This window comes from Neophocaena asiaeorientalis, unplaced genomic scaffold (assembly GCF_003031525.2).
Source record: "Neophocaena asiaeorientalis asiaeorientalis breed wild unplaced genomic scaffold, Neophocaena_asiaeorientalis_V1.1 scaffold70, whole genome shotgun sequence".
Taxonomy (NCBI): domain Eukaryota; kingdom Metazoa; phylum Chordata; class Mammalia; order Artiodactyla; family Phocoenidae; genus Neophocaena; species Neophocaena asiaeorientalis.
In genome coordinates this window covers 704391-723431 of record NW_020175410.1, presented here as the reverse complement: position 1 = coordinate 723431, position 19041 = coordinate 704391, and positions in this window count along the sequence as shown.

Here is a 19041-nt window from a genome sequence, read left to right as displayed (position 1 = left end):
AATCCCAAATCCTGTTTTTACAGTTTGTAGAGGTATAGATCTGCCCACATTCTTCATTATGAAAGAATATTTTCACTGGATGTAGTGTTCTGGGCTTGCAATTTTTTTGTTGTTGGTTTTTTTTTTTTTTTTTGCGGTACGCGGGCCTCTCACTGTTGTGGCCTCTCCCGCTGCGGAGCGCAGGCTCAGCGGCCATGGCTCACGGGCCCAGCCGCTCCGTGGCATGTGGGATCTTCCCGGACCGGGGCACAAACCCATGTCCCCTGCATCAGCAGGCGGACTCTCAACCACTGCACCACCAGGAAAGCCCTGGGCTTGCAGTTTTTAACTCGCAGTGCTGAAAGATCTTGTTCCACTGTGTGACTCCATTTTTTCTAACGAGTTGGGAAGGTGGCTGGGGAGGGGTGAGGAATTCAAGTCATTGTCCGGGAACTTCCCTGAAGCTAAAAGGTACACATAGACATAGATATTATTAGATAGCATACATATCATACTTCTGAAAAAAGGGGAGTGGGATACACTCACCAGGTGCTCTTCTCTCCCTCCAAGTGTCAACTCCTCCCGTTGCTTGTGTCCCCACCAGTATCTGCCTGATTTTTTGTCTCTCTCCAGTGCCTTCAAGTAATTATTTTTCCTAATGTGTTTAGAGTTTATATCTGTTATCTATGGGGAATTCAGTCTTACAGAAATTAGCCGTTACCAGAAGCAGTACCTTGAACAATGAATTCTTTAGGGAAGTTATTGACCAGCCCATCACTCCAGCTTGCAGCTGTAGTCACACAATACCACACCTGTCCTTGTTCATTTACATACTTATTAGATGTAAGCTTTTTTCGACTCAGCTACATTTGTCTTTTAAACACCCTGGGAAAAGTCTGTAGCCTCCACATTTGGAGAGCTAATTTAAGGAATGATTTATCATGTTGCTGTTAATGGCTTAAAGTGGGGTTCAGTTTGCCCCCAAAGTCAAGAGAGATCTAGGAGATAACAAAGGAGAGTGTGTTTCTGCTATGAACTTGGCATCTGACTATACCACACTCAAACAAAAATTCACATCCTACTCTGTGCTAGATCCTAGTCAGAGGTATGTATGAAAGTTGGTTAACTCATGTTCAACTTGATTGCTTACAGCTCCGAAGAGAAGCCTCTGGTTCCAGAAATCCTCCTTCATCTTAGATTACCATCTCTGTCAGGTATTAGTTACTTTGGCAGAAGTAAGAAAAATCTAATGTTTTGTAAAAATCATTGTAGGTTCCGTAGGAAACAAAAATCTCTATTAAAACTTAATCTGGGGGCTTCCCGGGTGGTCCAGTGGTGAAGACTCTGTGCTGCCAACACAGGGGGTGCGGGTTCGATCCCTGGTCAGGGGAGTAAGATCCCACAGGCTGCGCTATGTGGCCAAAAAATAAAAAAGCAACTTAATCAGGAAGGCAGGTATACTCGCCACCATAAATAATAACAATAATCAGGGACTGGAAATTGATGGTGTCATGGGAAGAGAGAATTCCTTTTGGTCATAATTTATATCACAAAATTAATATCAGTGAATGAGTATCAATATCACACCTGGGGTGGGGTGCAGTTATCAGGTCTCTGATAGTTTTGTTTCATTAAAGCCACCTTTAAAACCTAGTATGACTTCTTACATTCTAGTTGACGGAAAAAAACAAAAAAATACAAATACTGGCATATTTCCTGCTAATTGTAGTATCACCTCTACTGGCAACTTGTTGAAAGCACTTAAAAATAATGATGATAAACCACTGTAGAAATAGATTGTGGGTTTCATTACATCCCAGAACTTCTTCAGTGAGCTATGATTTCAAGATATAAGGATACCAAAATCTGTACTGGTTAGAGTTCTACCAGGGAAATAGAACCAGTAGGATATACGTATATATCTATAGATATAGATATAGACACAAAAACACAGATATATACATACATGGGGACATATACACTATTTTGCATAGGAGCTACATGGAATAACAAAATTATATTAATCCCATTTTAAAGTGCTGAAAATATGGCTTCAGTTTGTCTTCAGGTTAAAATAAAATCAACAATGTCAACGAAAATCTCTAAAATGGATATTATAACCTTTTTCATTCTTAAACATATTCTACAAAACTGTGCTCTGTTTGAAGTCTGCAGTAAATGGTTTTGGAGACATTTAGTCTCCAAGTGCATCAGATTGGGATTCAAAAGACCATGGTCTCAATTGTTGTTTAATTAAAAAAATGAGAGACCATGATCTCTCTGTTCTTCATTCTTCTCTTCTCTTGATGGGTTTCTTCTTGCCAAATCAGAGGGTTAGACATGATGACCTCTAAGAACACAGATCTTTCTAAGTGTCCGTGATTCCATAATTCCATACATAGGAACTGAGTCTTGGAGCTGCTCTAAAACTGCCTTCTGATCTCTTTGAACCATATCGATATGCTCTCAGGATACCCTAAAAGAATGGTTGTAATAGGAAAATTTAATATTTGCCAATGTCACAAATCACCATTTTTTTTACATGCTCCATCAAATTCATAAAAGCCACTGATAAATTCCTCTACCACACTGTGGTTAAAAATAATCATTTAAGTCAAATGTTAATTCCTGAAGTTGTTTTAGTTAGATGAAGTCCAAAGGCTTATTTATTTTTTTCCCCTTGTGTATATAGACAAGTTATCTTCCATATACAATGACCAACAAAGTTTCAAGCAAATAAACTCCCAGGAGGTTTTTATGATTTGTGTATTGTTTTAAATGTGGGGAAAATATTCTTGTTCTTAAAATCATGCTGAAAATAAAGAATGATTCTAATGGTAAAAGATTTGCTAGTTACTAAATGAATACAGTAGATGTCTCTAAAGATTGGACTGCAAAATATGTTAGAAATGTGTACACTCAGGAAAATTACACAGAACTCATGAAAGAACGTACTGCTTCTTGGAAAAATAAAATGAAATAAAGAAGCCAGCTGGCAAGGGCTTGCCAAATAGTGGTAGCAAGGTAGCTCAGGCAGGTAGTTAACAGCAAGACAGCCCCACTCCCATGGGAAATGTATGTGCCTTTGTCAATATCAGAGTCCCCTACTAGCATCTCACTTTTGCCCTGGGGGCCATTTTTCTTTCCTTCGGACATAATTTCATAATGCAAAAATGAAGAGGAAAGGGAACTCGGGGTATAGAGAATGGAAGGGATGGGAAAAAGGAAGAATTGAGGCTGATTTAATGAAATGTTTGTTCCAGTGACCCACTTACTATTTGTCCATCTCTGTTAGGAGGTGGCCTCAGAACAGGATACTGTTTCAAAAAAGGTAACAGCCCATTTTCCAAGAAATATGGAGTAGTTTAGATAACTCACTGTACCTTTCAGTTGTTAAAAACTCGGGTTATAAACTTGATGTGTCCAACACAATAGCCAACTAAAGAATGTGGCCTCTTAGTGTCCGTTTGGGAAGACAGCTATGCTCTCTAGCATATCACTGACGCTGCACATACTGGTGTCTGTTTTGGATGAATTGGGTTTTCTTTTCTTCACTTTATAAACACTGATAAAGAATTTAAAAAGTAAAACACATCGTGCTAAAGATCCAATTTTTGAAACTGGATTGGAATGTTTAGAGGGGTTGCTGGCCCTCAGAATTGCAGAACCCAGAGTGAATTAAACGTGACTTCATGCCTTAACTTAAAAAAAAAAATTGATCTCTTACAGGCCATCTTTCACAGGATTTTAGCAGAAAGTGCTGTAAGACATGGACACACACACACATACACACGGAGCAGCTCTGAGGTTATTATCTTGGAAGGTAAATGAGGGATAAGATGAAGAAGCAATCACAGAATCCAATCCAGGAGAATGAAGGGAGACAAAATAATATTCTTAATTCTACATGGAAGCAGAAGGAAGCCACAGGCAATCTGGGCTCTGAACCAAATAGGAAAGAGGATAATCAGAGAAAGCCTTAAAGATCAATATTTAATTAAAGAGCATAAGAGTATTGCAGTTAGGAAACACTTTTCATATCAATTTGGTCTCATAGTTCCAGACTTATCTCAGAGCAATACAGGTTCAAGATGAGTTTACTCCAGTGAACTTTATAGAAACTCAAATTAGCTTAAGCAGTGTTGAAGAAGAGCTAAAACTTACTGCTTAGAGTCACTGATTGGGCTTAAGTATTAATGTTTCCTTGAATCTTTCTCTAGGTGTCTATCTTATTCAAAATTAATTTTTTAGTATTTCTGTTATACTGAATAGCCTTCTAATCTGTATCTTAGGTAGTCACACATAGGAGAAACGGAGCTCTTTATTATAAGGCAGCTAAAGCAGCACCATTCACCTAGGGTTTCAATCACCTTTAGGCCAGTAACCAGAGGCACAGGCTCGAGCAGTGCTGGCCTCAAAAACACACCTAAAAGCAGCACTAGAGGCAACAGGTACAGATCCCACAAAGGAGATGAGTGAAAGCTGCTTATAGACCATTGTTGGATTAATTTCCTATTGGCAGACAAGTCACCACATGTATAGTAGCTTAAAACCACTGTCTGGTGGTCAGAGTCTAGAATGGGTCAGCAGACCTGTGTTCTTGTGTAGGCTGTAGGGAAGAATCCAGATCCTTGCTTTTTTCAGCTTCTAGACACTGTCTGCCTTCCTGGGCCTGTGGCTCCTTCCTCCATACTCAAAGCCAGCAGCATAGCCTGTTCTGTGTATGCCTACTCTCCCTCTTCTAGGACTCTTGTGATTACATTACACCTGGATAATTGAGGAAAATCTCCCCATATCAGAATCCCTAATTCGATTACATCTGCAAAGCTCCTTTGCCGTGTAAGTAACATATTCACAGGTTCTGGAGACGAGGATGTGGATATCTTGCAGGGGTATGTGTGTGGGGTAATTATTCAACCTATTACAGTTGTCAAAATGTCAATCAGAATATAAGGAAGCTTCCTATTATATATAAGGAAGGTTACAATGCTCATTCGCAATGAACTAAGAGAAAAAAGAAATTATTAGCCCAGGATACTTTAATTCAGCCTTGATTAAGTCAAAGGGGAAAAAAAGTCCCTATTTGAAGATCCTTAAGTGAAACAGAAGAAAAAATAGAAAGATGCTGAAGGAAGTGATGCATGAATTTACGTCACTAAATTAGTCACTACTATATGTTACAGAGAAAGGAAGACAGATAGAGGACAATATATAGCCTTTATTTACCATAAAAAGTAAGTTAAATCTACGTTTAGTCTGTTCCTTATCATCCTAAAGTGAATATCTTTGTACTAAAAGGGGAAGGAAATTTCCCCTAATATTTCAATTTTCTAACTTTTTATATTCATATTTTATATTTGTTTTATTAGAGATTCCCTAAGCATTGTTGACCCTAGAATTGTTTTGTTTCATGGAAAATGGTGTTCGTGAAAATATTTGCTTTGGAGAACAGCTTGTTCACTTAAAGTTGTAGACAATGTTTGTTTTTAGGAGGATGGATTTATTCACCAGCCTCCTGATAACTGCTATGACTTCACTGATCTTGCAAAAGCAACTCAGCCAAAAAAAAAAAAAAAGGAATGACAAGAAAAATTTAAATTAGAAGGCTATCTCATGGACTTTTTATTTGTGAAAGTTGATTTTGCAAGTAAACACTTTTTTATTTGATTTTTGATTTTAATAGCAGTTCATTTTCATTTTAAAAAGCAGTTATTTTTTAACAACTTAAAATTCTCTATTCCTCAGTAACATAGTACTTTTGAGTCTTCTGATTCTTCTATCAATTCTTCGGATAGTGTGCTATTGGATCTTGAACATAAGTCTCCAGTTATCCCAGCATCTCTGTTCTTCTTTTATATATTTGAAATTTTTCATAATTAAAAGTGAAGAGATTTTAACTGTTCTTGCAACTATTCTAAAATACATATTTGAAATTATATTTTAGGATCTGATGGTACTTCACTTCTTTCATTGCCAAATGAAATACTGAAAGTTCTGTGATAATGCAAATGGATTTCAAATCCATACAAATTTTGGAAATATCAAGTATTTCAAAATAATATTGAAGCTTTTATTTATGACATGGATTTTTATCACGGTAACACTTTGGCTAAACTAAACTTAGTAGTGAATACCATCAGCCATAAATGGAAGGAAGACCCAAAACATAGGGTATCTCCAAAGTCTAAGATATTCTTAAGTTTCAATAATCTCAGAAGTATAAATGGTTCAAAATAAAAAAAAATTGAAAATATAAATTATTTACATTTACCACATCATGCGGTTTTGAGAAACTTTGAGTAATAACTTTTTTATTGTGGTAAAAATCCCATAACACAAAATTTACCATTTTAACCATTTCTTAATGTACAGTTAAGTAGTATTAAGTGTATTCACATAGTTGTGCAACCAATTTCCAGGACTTTTTCATCTTGCCGAAACAAACTCTATACCCATTAAACAACAAGTGCCCATTTGCTCTTTTCCACAGTCCCTGACAGCTACCCGTACACTTTCTATTTCGATGAATTTGACTACCCTAGATATCTCACAGTAAGGAAATAATTCAATATTTGTCTTTTTGTGACTGGTTTATTTCACTTAGCATAATGTCCTTAAGGTTCATCCACACTGTAGCATGTGTCAGAATTTCCTTCCCTTTCAAGGCAGAATAATGTTATAATATGTATATAACCACATTTTGTTTATCAACTCATCCATTGATGGACATCTGAGTTGCTTCCACCTTTTGGTTATTGTCATTAATGCTGCTATGAACATGAAAGTATGAATATCTTTTCGAGACTCTGCTCTCAATTCTTTTGGATATATATCTAGAAACAAAATTGCTGGATCACATAGCCATTCTATTTTTAATCTTTCGAGGAAACGCCATACTGTTTTCTCTATTGGCTGCACCATTTTGCATTCCCACCAACAGGGCACAAGCGTTCTAATTACTCCACATCCTTGCCAATACTGGTTATTTTCTATTTTTTGATAGTATTAGCCATCCTAATGTATGTGAGGTGATGATATCTCATTGTGGTTTTGATTTTGCTTCTTCCTAATGATTAGTGATGAGCATTTTTCATATGTTTGTCGGTCAAATAATACATTTCTAATTTAATTTTTTGTTTTAATCAGTGTCTGCCATCTTCAGAGTGACTAAAAAAAATTAATTTTTCAAATATTTAAAAACTAAATAAGTACAGATAAATAGTCTACCAAATCATGCTCACTTTATAAATTTGTAACATCTATACTACTGAAGATATTAAAACTTAAAACTGAACGAAGAGTTTTGGGATCCTGTGAATGTAAAACAGAGATCAGGTTTGCTGTTTGAAGCTGTACTTGGGCAGAGCCCCTACTATGCCTCTGGGTGTCACCTGAAACTATTTGACTTGCTTCCACCTGGGATACAGCTCCTATAGCTCCTCCCTGGACAACTTGTCCATGATGGGCAGTGTCACCCTCGGTAGCTCATTGTTTGGGAGAACCAGGGACACATCCTTAAACTCCTCTTGCTTCAGAAGCCCCTAAGTCAGCTGGCCAGGGCTGGATGTCACCAGTGAGGAGTCTAACACCCCCAGAGCCTGCTTGGTCACCAAGGAGCTACAGATGTCCTGCTGCGTTACATAACTGAGTCTTCTTTCTTTCAGCGTGATTATTACTTAGCTCTTAAAATGTATCAACCTAATTGTTCTCCTGTAAGCTGGTAAAACTTTTTGAGCTTCATATTTCTCTGGACTTTTGAGTATTCAACATATTTCTAGCTTTTGATCTCATCAGAGAACGCATTAGCTGGCAGCTTTCTCTAAAGGCTAACAGATACAAACCCAAAGAAGGAAAGTCATAATCGTATTTTAAATGTACCCTGAGTGTCAATGAGCCCAAATCTGTAAAATGTTACTTGCTATTCCTTCTAAATGATTTGATACCCTGAGTGGTACATAAATAATTGAATAGTGACTTTTAATTAAGGGTCTGAAGTGAAAGCTGCTTTTTGCAAAATTAAATGCTTTTTAATAGCTAATTGAGAAAACACTTTTAAACACTAAAAGTACTGTATCAGGAAACTGAGCAAATTGCCAATTTGATTTGGTAAAGTGTTCTCTGATGACACTTAGGATTTAGTTTCTTTTTGTAAATGAATGTTTCTTTTTGTTCACAAAGCTCAGAATTTTATTTCAATACGGCCAATACTTCAAACATAGGCCATGTAATGTATTAAATAATATATTAATGTGAAAAATCAATATATCCTATGACTACTTAGGAACTAAATAATATGTTTCATATCTTTATCTAAGTTTTACAGATAGTAAAGGTAACTAAGCATTATGTATTGAATTGTGCCCCCCTTATTCATATGTTGGTGTCTTAATCCCCAGTACCTTAGAATATGACCTTATCTGAAATAGGATCATTGCAGATGTAATTAGTTAAGATGAGTTCATTCCGGAGTAGGATAGGCTCCTAATCCAATATGAGTGGTGTCCTCATTAGAAGGGGAATATTGGATACAGAGACGCACACAGAGGGATGCCAAGGAATGCCAGAGGTTGCCAGCAAACCACCAGAAGCTGTAACAGTGGCATGGGACAGATTGCCCTGTGCTGCTCTCAGCAGAAACCAACCCTACCGACATTGATTTCAGACTTCCAGCCTACATAACTGTGAGACAATAAATTTCTGTTGTGTAAGCCACCCTGCTTGTGGTAGTTTGTCATGGCAGCCCTAGCCAAATGTTATGAACTGAATGCTTGTATCTCTCAAAATTCATATGTTGAAGCCATAATCTCCATTGTGAGGGTATTTGGAAATAGGGCCTTTGGGAGGTCATTAGGTTTAGATGAGATCATGATGATGGGGCCCTGAGTTGGAATTAGTGTCCTCATAAAAAGAGCCATCAGAGAGCTTGCACTCTCTCGTTCTCTCTCTCTGCCCTATGAGGATACAGCAAGAAGGTAGCCATCAGCAAGGCAGGAAGAAATTCCTTCACCAGAACCCAATGATGCTGGCACCCTGATCTTGGACTTCCAAGCCTCAGATCTGTGAAAAAATAAATATCTGTTTTTTAAGCCACCCAGTCTATGGCATTTTGCTATAGCAGCCTGAGCTAAGACACCAACTAATATACTAGGTAACCCACATGGAACTCCAAGTTGAATATGGAGCACAAACAGCTCTGCTGAGTGTCTGAAATCAAGATGACATAAAAATTTCTTTTAAAACATTGAAGATAGTTATAATTAAATTTCAAATTTGTGAGCATCCTAAAATTGATCAGAAATTGTTTTTAGAGACAGATGAATAAAGCAAATACTTTTAAATTTGAGTGTAATACTGTGTTCTAAAGTGCTTCAGTATTGGGAATCTTGCCACTCAAAGCTAATTTAAACATTTGCGAAATTAAAGCACATAGTAATCAAATAAGTACACAGGCTTCTGTAAATGTGAGTAGGCAAATATAATTGTCATTTCAGTAATTATACTTATACCCTAAGGCCAAATAATCAATTTTCATTTTATCTTCAAAACAACCCTGCAGGGTAAAACTATTATTAGTCTGACTTTACAGCTGATGAACCAGATTAGCAAAGCTAAATTACTCATCCAAATTTTTACAGATAATAAACCATGTGTGACTTTTAGGTGTGGATATTTAAATGCTATAACACCCTTAAAGAATATGCATAAATTTCAAAATACAAATTTTAGTAAGTTTATTTTACAAGTCTATCATTATTTTTATAAAAAACTTAAAAATGAAAATTATCCTTAGAATTTCTATATCTGAAAGGCTGGCTCTTTGAAGTATGTCGTCATTTTAAAGTTGACCCTTGAACGACGTGGGTTTGAATTGCATAGGCCCACTTATATCTGGATTCTTTTCAATAAATATAGTACTTGTATTTTCATTTTACAGCTCTTTAAACAGAGTGTGGGGAGAAAACCCTGTGTTGGATTAGAGATCACAATATGTGGGATCCAAAAGTACTAGGATTTGAGTCCTGATTCTATTCAAACTGTTTAAGCTTCCTGCCCTTGGGTGAATCATTGGTTACTTTCTTTGTTTTTGAGACAGAGATAATACTTGGATTTTTGATTTCACAGGGGGTTGGCACTTCTAACCACTGCATTGTTCAAGGGTCAACTGTATATTTAAATATATTATCTCAATGAGGTTTTTTTCTTAAATAGACAAGTAAAGAAGAATTTCTAACTCATTGGTGAGATTCTTATTTATTTATTGTTTTGATTCTTTAACAGACTCTTAGTTAGGATTTTATCCTTAACTTTTCTATCTAGTGTTTTGAGAATTATGTAGAATGGAATAAATTGTGTTTTGCAAGTGTAAGTTGCTGTTTATTATGACTGATACTCTAGAATATCAATGCCATCTTAAAGGTCTCTAATCTTATATTCTGTTTAAGATCTGTTGGCTTTCCTTACCAAATACATCAAAACAAACTATTCTGCTCTTATTTGTCAAAGGTTTTACCACAATTATTACTTTTCCACAAATATTTCCCAACCTTCCTTTACTGTAGTTATTGTAGTCCCTATTACAGAAGTTTATTAACTTCTCATACGGTTGCTGTCACCGTTGAGTGAGATGAAATTTATTTCATAATATAGGTCCTCTCATACACAAGATTATGCAAATTACCCAGCTTCTCACAAAACTTTAGTGACAATTAGTTGAGATAATCAATGTAGTATCCTTAACACATTGTCAGCACATAATGAGCCCTCATTACATATTAGTTGTAATAATAATAATGTTAACAACAAGATGAGATTCTTTTAATAATAGAGATTTATGTTGTAATAATGGGTTATGATCATGTACATACTGATAATAGTTCATTTTAAATGTTAAGAAAAGGAATGGGAATAAATCTTTTGCTTATGTTCAATAAATTAAAAAAAAACAATAAATAATTTATTCTTTTTCTTTATACTTTTACCTATTTACCAGTAGGGCTACCCCAGGAGGTTAAGCCAAGAGACCCAGCTTGCTACTGGGGACCTTGGAGGAATAATGGTGCCTGCACTGGTGTGGCACTTGGTGCCTACCGGTGCTTTATGACCTGAGTCTCATTCTCTAGGACTCCCTATGGGACCAGAAAATGGTTTCCAAATTGTGGATGACTCTATTGGTCCATTGCCCTAAGACTGCTTCCTTTGCAGTATTTGCTGAGTGGAGGTGCTAAATAACTTGAAAAGTGCAGCTCCTCGTGCAGAAAAATAAGTTCATGGTATCAGATGCCTGGAAGGATGAGGGTTTGGGGTATTTCTGTTGGGTAATGCCTTTGGAAGTCCTCAGAAATTTCCATGGTGAGTCCTAGAACTTAGTTAACTATATCAGTGCCAAGCGGCTGAAGAAAATTATGTCCGTGCTGTCTTCCTTCACAGTTCTAGGTACTATGATCTCAATTTTTTTGACTGATGACTGTAAAAAAGTAGATTGTTCTTCGATTGGTAATTAGATGATTGGATGACTGCCAAAAAAGTGTAGATTGCTCTTTGATGGTTTTAATACCTGGCATATATTTTTGGGCCAGAACAAGACTAGCAGAAGCATTTTATTATATATTTCTGTGAGTAACCTCTGAAGCAGAAAAGATTCAACTATTCAAATTAAATAGAAACTTTAAATAGCTAATATAATAGTGGAGGAACTTTAGAAATGTCCATGTAGTAAAAGGCAAAGACAATTCTGGACCATTCTAAGAAAGATCTTAAGCATTTCAGCAAGAGTGTGTCGTAAACAAATTTATGTGGAGCATGAATTGTATGAGAAAAAGAGTGGAAGAAGGAAAACTGGCTCAGAGACTGTCCTGGTAATTCAGGTGCAAAGTGAGTGTTGTGTGCGTGTGTGTGTGTGTGTGTGTGTGTCTGTGTGTGTAATATGAGATGTGCAGGACCTACTCTGAAGCCATTGAATCAAACTGTGTGGAAGTGAGGCCAAGAAATCCAACCATATTTTTTAAAACTTCCTCAAATGATTTCAAGGGCAACCAGGACTAAACTTCCTGGCTGAGATGAGGATAAAGCTAAAATTAAATTGTTGCTTTTTGCCCTATCTCCAAATTTTATCTTGTTCTTAGGAATCTTTGTGCTGACATTGCTACTGAAGCAACCTTGGGTCCACTTGCCTGCTGTGCAGCAAAGCCAACTGACTGACAGCAGGCTGTGGTGAAGGAAAGTACAGTATTTATTTGCAATGTGCCAAGGAGTACGGGAAGCTCGCCTTCCAAAGACCCAAACTCCTCGATGGCTTTCAGGGAAGAATTTTAAAGGCAGTGTTTGGGGTGAGGGCTACAGGGTGTGTGGCTTTCTTCTGATTGGTTGGCAGTGGGATAACAGGGTGATGTTTGAGGAGTCTTAATCAATCTTCTGGTCCCCACCAGGGGTCTTGATTTCCAGCAGAACAACTCAAATATGTGTGTCAGATTGTTATGCATTTCCTTTGAGGAGGAACTAAGAATGTTTATAACTAAACTATTGTCATTACTTTTCTTCTTTAACTGCTTTTCCTTTGTTTCTGCAGTCCCTCACTTCCCTAATTAGTAACTGCTTGAGTCTGCTCTTTGGAACTCAGGGAAGGCCTCAGAGACTAAAGCCTTTTTCTACAAACAAGAAATGGCAGGCATGGAGAGGCTTTTGTACCCAGGAGGGCCCCTCAGGGTCCTGCTCAGTTTCAATCCCCCCTTTTTCTTTGATGCTTCTCAATCCTGAGGGCAACAAGGGAGGGACAAGAAAGGGAATAAAGTTTTGGATAGAGAGGTTCATCTTATACTCGGCAGAGGAACTCGGTTTTAGGGGACTCAGTGTCAACTTAACTGATTATGGACTTCCCTTCCTCACAGACCCTTCCTTTTGTCTATATAGCCCTGTACCCTGTTCTTGCTTTTCCTTATTGCCTAGATGAAATCTCTTGGGGTTGAACAAGAACAACAAAATTTTACAATGAAAAATCTAAAAGATATCATCAGCGGAACAACTTGAAAGTTCAGGGATCTTCTGAATAACTAATAGTCAGAGGTCCCTAATAGTTACAGAATGAATGACCCTGGATGACATTACCAAACAAAAAGGATCATGTGGAAAAGAACAATGTTATTGCAATACTGTGTAACATCTCTTTTCAAATGTAAACATTTCAGATGCTGGATAACCTTTTACTCATTCTAAAGAAGAGATCTATGGCCTCAGACCTTGACAGGGCTTCACCTCATCACCCTGGTTCTTTAGTCACTGTCAGGGCAACCAAAAGCATCATTTCCCACCTGGGGAGTTGCTGTGGCCTGCCCTTTCAGAGGCCTCCTCTAAAAAGTTAAGTATAAATAATAAGTTCTGGAAAGTCTTTAATCCGTGAATTAGCATTTCAAAGATCAAAGATAACAGACCTCTGAAGTCTCTCTCTGTACCAAAGAGCTGTCACCACGCTAATAGTTCAGAGGCTCCTGGTCTCCCTGTTTCCTTCCTGTCTCTATCTCTGTTCTCTCTCTTTTCCTCTCTCTCCCCTCGAACCGTTACAGTTTTAGGAATATGCGCTTTGTTTCCTTTCCCTTGGTGGTTATTCTACGATTGTTTGTCTTTCTCTATTTTCTGTGCTCATCCGGCCGTCCTTCCTCCTGTGCCTCTCATAAAGCAAATATTGTTTGAGCTTCCACTTTGTATTAGGCTCTGGACTAAATTCTGGATATTCAACAGAAAATAAAACAAACGTGATCCTTGCCCTCATATGTATATATGTTGCTTGCATTTTCCCTTTCCTTCAATCTACTTTCTCTTGCTCTTTTTCTTTCTACTTCTTTGACCTCCGTTAATTGGCTATAATGCAGAATGAAAAAAATATTTAATGCAATTTATATGTATATATTGCTAATCTCTCTCCTCCCACTGCCCTACGTTTTGATGTTTGTTTCACTTAAAAATCAAAGTAAAACAATAACTGAAACTAACCAAGCAGAGTCTGGGATATTATCCAGTATTCAAACACATTAATAATTCTCAGTAAAATGTATCAGGATTTATTTATATCAAGTGGAGTAAATGAAGGTTAAATTGATACTTAGTCTCATGATATTTTTGGTCAAATTTTGCTACTAAAAGAATCTCAGCATCAGACTGATAAAAAACTTTGCTAATTTCAGAGCTTCCTTATTTTAGAAAAAGGACGAAGGATTTCAGACCTGCTTAGCACATGCCTGGCGCATAGTAGGTAGTCTTAGAAATATGTGCTGGATGAAATTTCACCCACTTCATTGTCCACATGTGTGCAGCATGTAAGGACAAGTATAACTCAAAATTAAGAGGTTGGATTCTCCCTGTTGACAATAAGGGAAGAGTTTTCCTCCCTCTCTTTTTCTTGGAGCATTTATTTTAGAAAACTTATAATTGGAAGTACTTTCTTCTGTTTTTGAAATGTACATAAATCCTTTTGAGGATGACATTGGCATTTGGTCAGCTTTGTGACCCAAGAATATGTTTCTCAAGAACCTGGGAGCCATCTCTCTGAATATGAACATCAAGGGAGATAGCACCCCTCTCTCCCAGTTTCTGGGGAATGGTAGTACACTAATTTAGGTGGGTGCTTTGTTCTAAGTTGCAGAACTACCTCCTGTCATAAAGATCTGAGAATTTTGTTTTTTTTCTTGGTAAAGCCAGCTAGCTAATATAGATGGTTACCTAATTACCGGGTAAAGTAAGGATGAACTATGTGTGTGTGACAAATGGTGCTGTCAAGTCCTCTTACTTGAGAACTAGTTATTAGTTATTTTTTTAACATGTATAAGGTGAGTTTTATCTGCTTGGCTATATAAAAGCATAAGATTCCTCTCTGTTCTTGCAGCCTCTTAGAGGGATTTAATGCTTATGCAATTAAAAAAAAAAAAAGGTGTTTCTTTCTCTACTGTCTTTGTGGAGAGGATTTCTGAGTTGGGAGATGATTTTGTTTTTAATTCTATTTCCCCAACGATTTACACCATGATGTAGTAGCCATATTTTAAAGATAACGTTCAGCTAATTGTAACTCCTTCTTACTGAAATTTTTGTTTGCTAGTGATAGATTTCAGTTAATGTTAAATTAGCCTTTTGTGTAAAGCATGGGCAGTTGGTAGGTGTCACTTGTAAAAGTCATATGTGCACTTCTTAAATATTGTGGCCTGAGACGGAGATTGCTGAGGTGGGGGATGGTCTACTGATATCTGAGGAATTTGAAAGAAGAAAAGAAGGAAATCTTCTAAAGTCAATGGCAAAAGCTAAAAAGAGAAAAGAAGTGTGTCTGAGCTGAGCAAGTTTGAGAGATTATTTTACTCCGTGGGTGTGATGGTTAATTTTATGTGTCAAATTGACTACTCTAAGGGATGCCCAGATAGCTGGTAAAACACCATTTCTGGGCATGTCTGTGAGGATGTAAAGAAGGTCACCCTCACCAATGTGGGTGGGTGCCATCCAATTGCTTGAGGGACTGTGTAGAGCAAAAATGCAGAGGAAGGTCGAGTTTGCTCTCTTTGCCTGAGCTCAGACATCCTTCTGCCCTTGGACATCAGTGCCCCTGGTTCTCTGGCTTTCAGATTGAGACCTGGACTTGAATCACCGGCCCCCTTCTGATTTTCGGGTCTTTGGACTCAGACTTACACTACTGGTTCCCCTGGTTCTCAGGCCGTCAGACTTGAATTAAATTACACAACTGTTTTCCCTGGTTCTCCAGCTTTCAGACATCAAATGATGAGGCTTCTCAGCCTCCATAATTTTGTAAGCCAATTCCTATAAATAAATTCCCAATGCCTCTCTCTCTCTTTTGGTCCTGTTGCGTCTGTTTCTCTGGAGAACTGTAACGCAATGGGACTCACTACAGTGTTCCTGTAGAGTTATTCATTTTAACTCATTTAGGATCACAGACACGGGTGCTCTCATGTAAACTTAGTTTTATCCAGACTTTTGAGTGATGTTTCTTTGGTCACCTCTGCATATTTTTGAAATAATTGTGTACATTGTAGATCTGCAGGTATTTTTGGAATTTAGATATTTAATCTGTTAAAATATCTTTGGCTGCACATAATAAATACCTGACTCAGTGGCCTTATGAAGACATACGTTAGCTCCTGTGCAAGTTTAGAGGAAGGACAGGGCTTCATGATTGGCTAAGCCCAGTGGCTCTGATTTCATTTCTCTTTTATTCTGTTGGTTGTGCCTTCTTTGTGTTATCATAATCCTTAGACTGGTTTCCCTTATCATGGCATGTGCCATGCTTTAAAACTGCCTACTATGAGAAGCAACTTTTGCCCCGGTATTTCAAGTAAGACTCCTGAGATTCTCCTTTATCAGACCACTTTGTTCGCATATATACACCTGAAGCGAAGCCTGTGGTCAAGGAAGGCCACTAAACTAGCAAAGAACCAGCCTTGTAGATAGAGTGAAATTCCCCTTCCTCTGCATCACATGTGTTACTGGGAAACAGTGTATACTTTCAGCACGGGAGAAGGTAGCTGGAGTAAATGGGTACTGGGTAGGTACCAAGGCACAGTGTGTTGAATAGGCCAAGACGTGTCTGTTACGTAAAATTTTACAAGGTATAACCTGCCAAGGCACCCGTGAGCTAGTGTTACTAGGTGCTAGAGAAGACTCAGGGTTCGCACGCTTTGCATAGTTTCTCACACTGTTATTATCTTATAGGAATGATTCATCACCCTGTGACACATCTCTACTGTGGTAGAGATGAATGGTGCTGACTGCAGTTCATTCTCTGGAAGACTTCACAGTCTCTTGCACCAATTACCTCAGAAAATGAGCTATATGGAGTGACTGGGACATTTAAGAACAGGTGCAAGTTTGCTTTTCTCCCTTCCTCTTCCCAGGATATGACAAGCCTAGAAGCCTTGTATTGAGAATAGTCACATCACTAGATAAGGGAGCTTCTGTCATCCCGAATCCAGTGGCAACACAAAGCAGAAGGCTCTGCTATCTCTGATGAAACAGCATAAGCAAGGAATAAACTTCAGCTGTGTTAACGCATGAGGTTTCAGGGTTAACATGACAACATCATAACCTAGCTTATCCTGATTGACTTATTATGTCACATTATTGGATCACATCTGGCATTATTCAAGCCCTATTATAAGTTTAAGTGCTTTTTTCTCGTATTTATAAAGTAATATTTATATTTGTGGGGGTTGGCCACTGCTTTATTACAACATTTTCTCTTTATGGTCCAACCTTATTATCTTTCGGAGCTATAAATTAATATATAAAACATGCCTTTCCTTACCTAGCCCTGCCACTTGGCCTATAGGCTAACAACATAAGTATATGTTACTTTTATGGGTAAAATGGTTAAAGTTTTAAATATGAGTCTTATGGTTAAGAATTCAAGTAATTACTAGAAGAGAGTTCACTTAAAAGCAGTTTCTTAAGAGCACAAATGAGCTACCTTGAAAATACTGCTTTGTTGCCATTAAGTTGAGAACATAAAATAATGTTTTACATTCACATACCACTTTAATGATTCCAGATTTGTTTCATATGTTTTATCTCTTTTCCTCCTCACTCTGATTAAATGAGATATTGGAAAAGTGGTATCACTTCAGGCTATAGACGAGTAAACTGTACGGTCAGACTTACCCAAGGCCTAACCCATGGCTAAACAAGATTTATAGACTCCCAAATAAGTGGTATTTATATAATGCCACATGTCAAAACCACTTCTATGAATATAATAGTTGTATTTCCTATGATTTTCTAAAAAGATGAGGCAATAATCAGTCTTACTTTTTACAGCATAAAGTAATTTACTGCATTTTTGTCTTAATACTTGATGCTTGCCAAGAAACACATGAAATGATTTAAAACTCTCTTGTGTGCTATCTGGTGAGTTCTTATAACAAACTTCAAATCTCAAACTATGTATCTCTGAAAATAGCATGGGAATATTTTATTATAAAGAAGTTAATTATAAAAAGCATTTCTTTTCCAACTGAAAATCTAGGTTTACAATGAACGTGCTTTAGAACCTGGCAAGGCAGGTAGCATGGTGTATTAGATATTGTGCCAGGGGTCCCCAAATCCACCCTGTCTCAGTGAGTCACTAGAAGGACTCTGAAAAGCTGTTAAATGCATGGTTACAAGTTATTACAGTGAGAGCACACAGATTAAGATCAGCAGAGGGAAAAGATGCATGGGGAGAGGTCCAGGAGTAATCAGGTATAAGCTTCCAGGTGTTCCCTCCCAGTAGGGTCACATGGGGGCATGCTTAATTCTCCCAGCAGTGATGTGTGACAACACATGCAAAATGTTGCAAACCATAGAAGCTCCCATTAGCCTTGATGGTTTTTCTTGGGGATCAGTCAGGTAGGCATGCAGCCCTGTGTGAGTGACCACAACTCAGACTCCAGTCCCCCCAACCCCTGCCAGAGCAAAACAGGCATTCACCACAAGAACAGCATGGCCTAAGGCCACAGGCATACAAAGCACTTATCAGGTAGAATATGCCAGGGCTCAGCTCATCTCCCAGGAACTGGCCAAGGGCAGTTCTAAAGACTGGCCTCTCTTTGCAATGTGCAGGGTTTGAGTAACTCAGGCCTGCTCAAAAAAGTGAACACTTTTGTGCCTAGATATAGAATGGGACCTGGAATTAGGAAGGAGCAATTCTGCTGTGTGACCAGTAGCAAATCCCTTGTGATCCCTAAGCCTCAACTTTGTGATCTTTAAAATGATGTTAATAACATAGGAAACCATAATGATCTCATTGGAGTATAATAAAAAAAAATGAAGGAATGTATATAACGGAGTCTTATAGTTTATAATTTATTCAAGTGATTATGGAAAGTTGGGGATAGGAGCCTCATAATAAACATATGATAGTGTAAATGCATTTATTCATTCATTCGATAAACATTCATTGAATGCCTAGAATTTGCTAGGTACTAGGAGAGAACAAAATGTTAAAGCTTACTAACATGCTTCTTGTTCTCACAGAAGTTATTATATATTAAGAATGGGTAGAGAGCACTCCCTCTTGCGAGAGCACCAGGATCACAACTT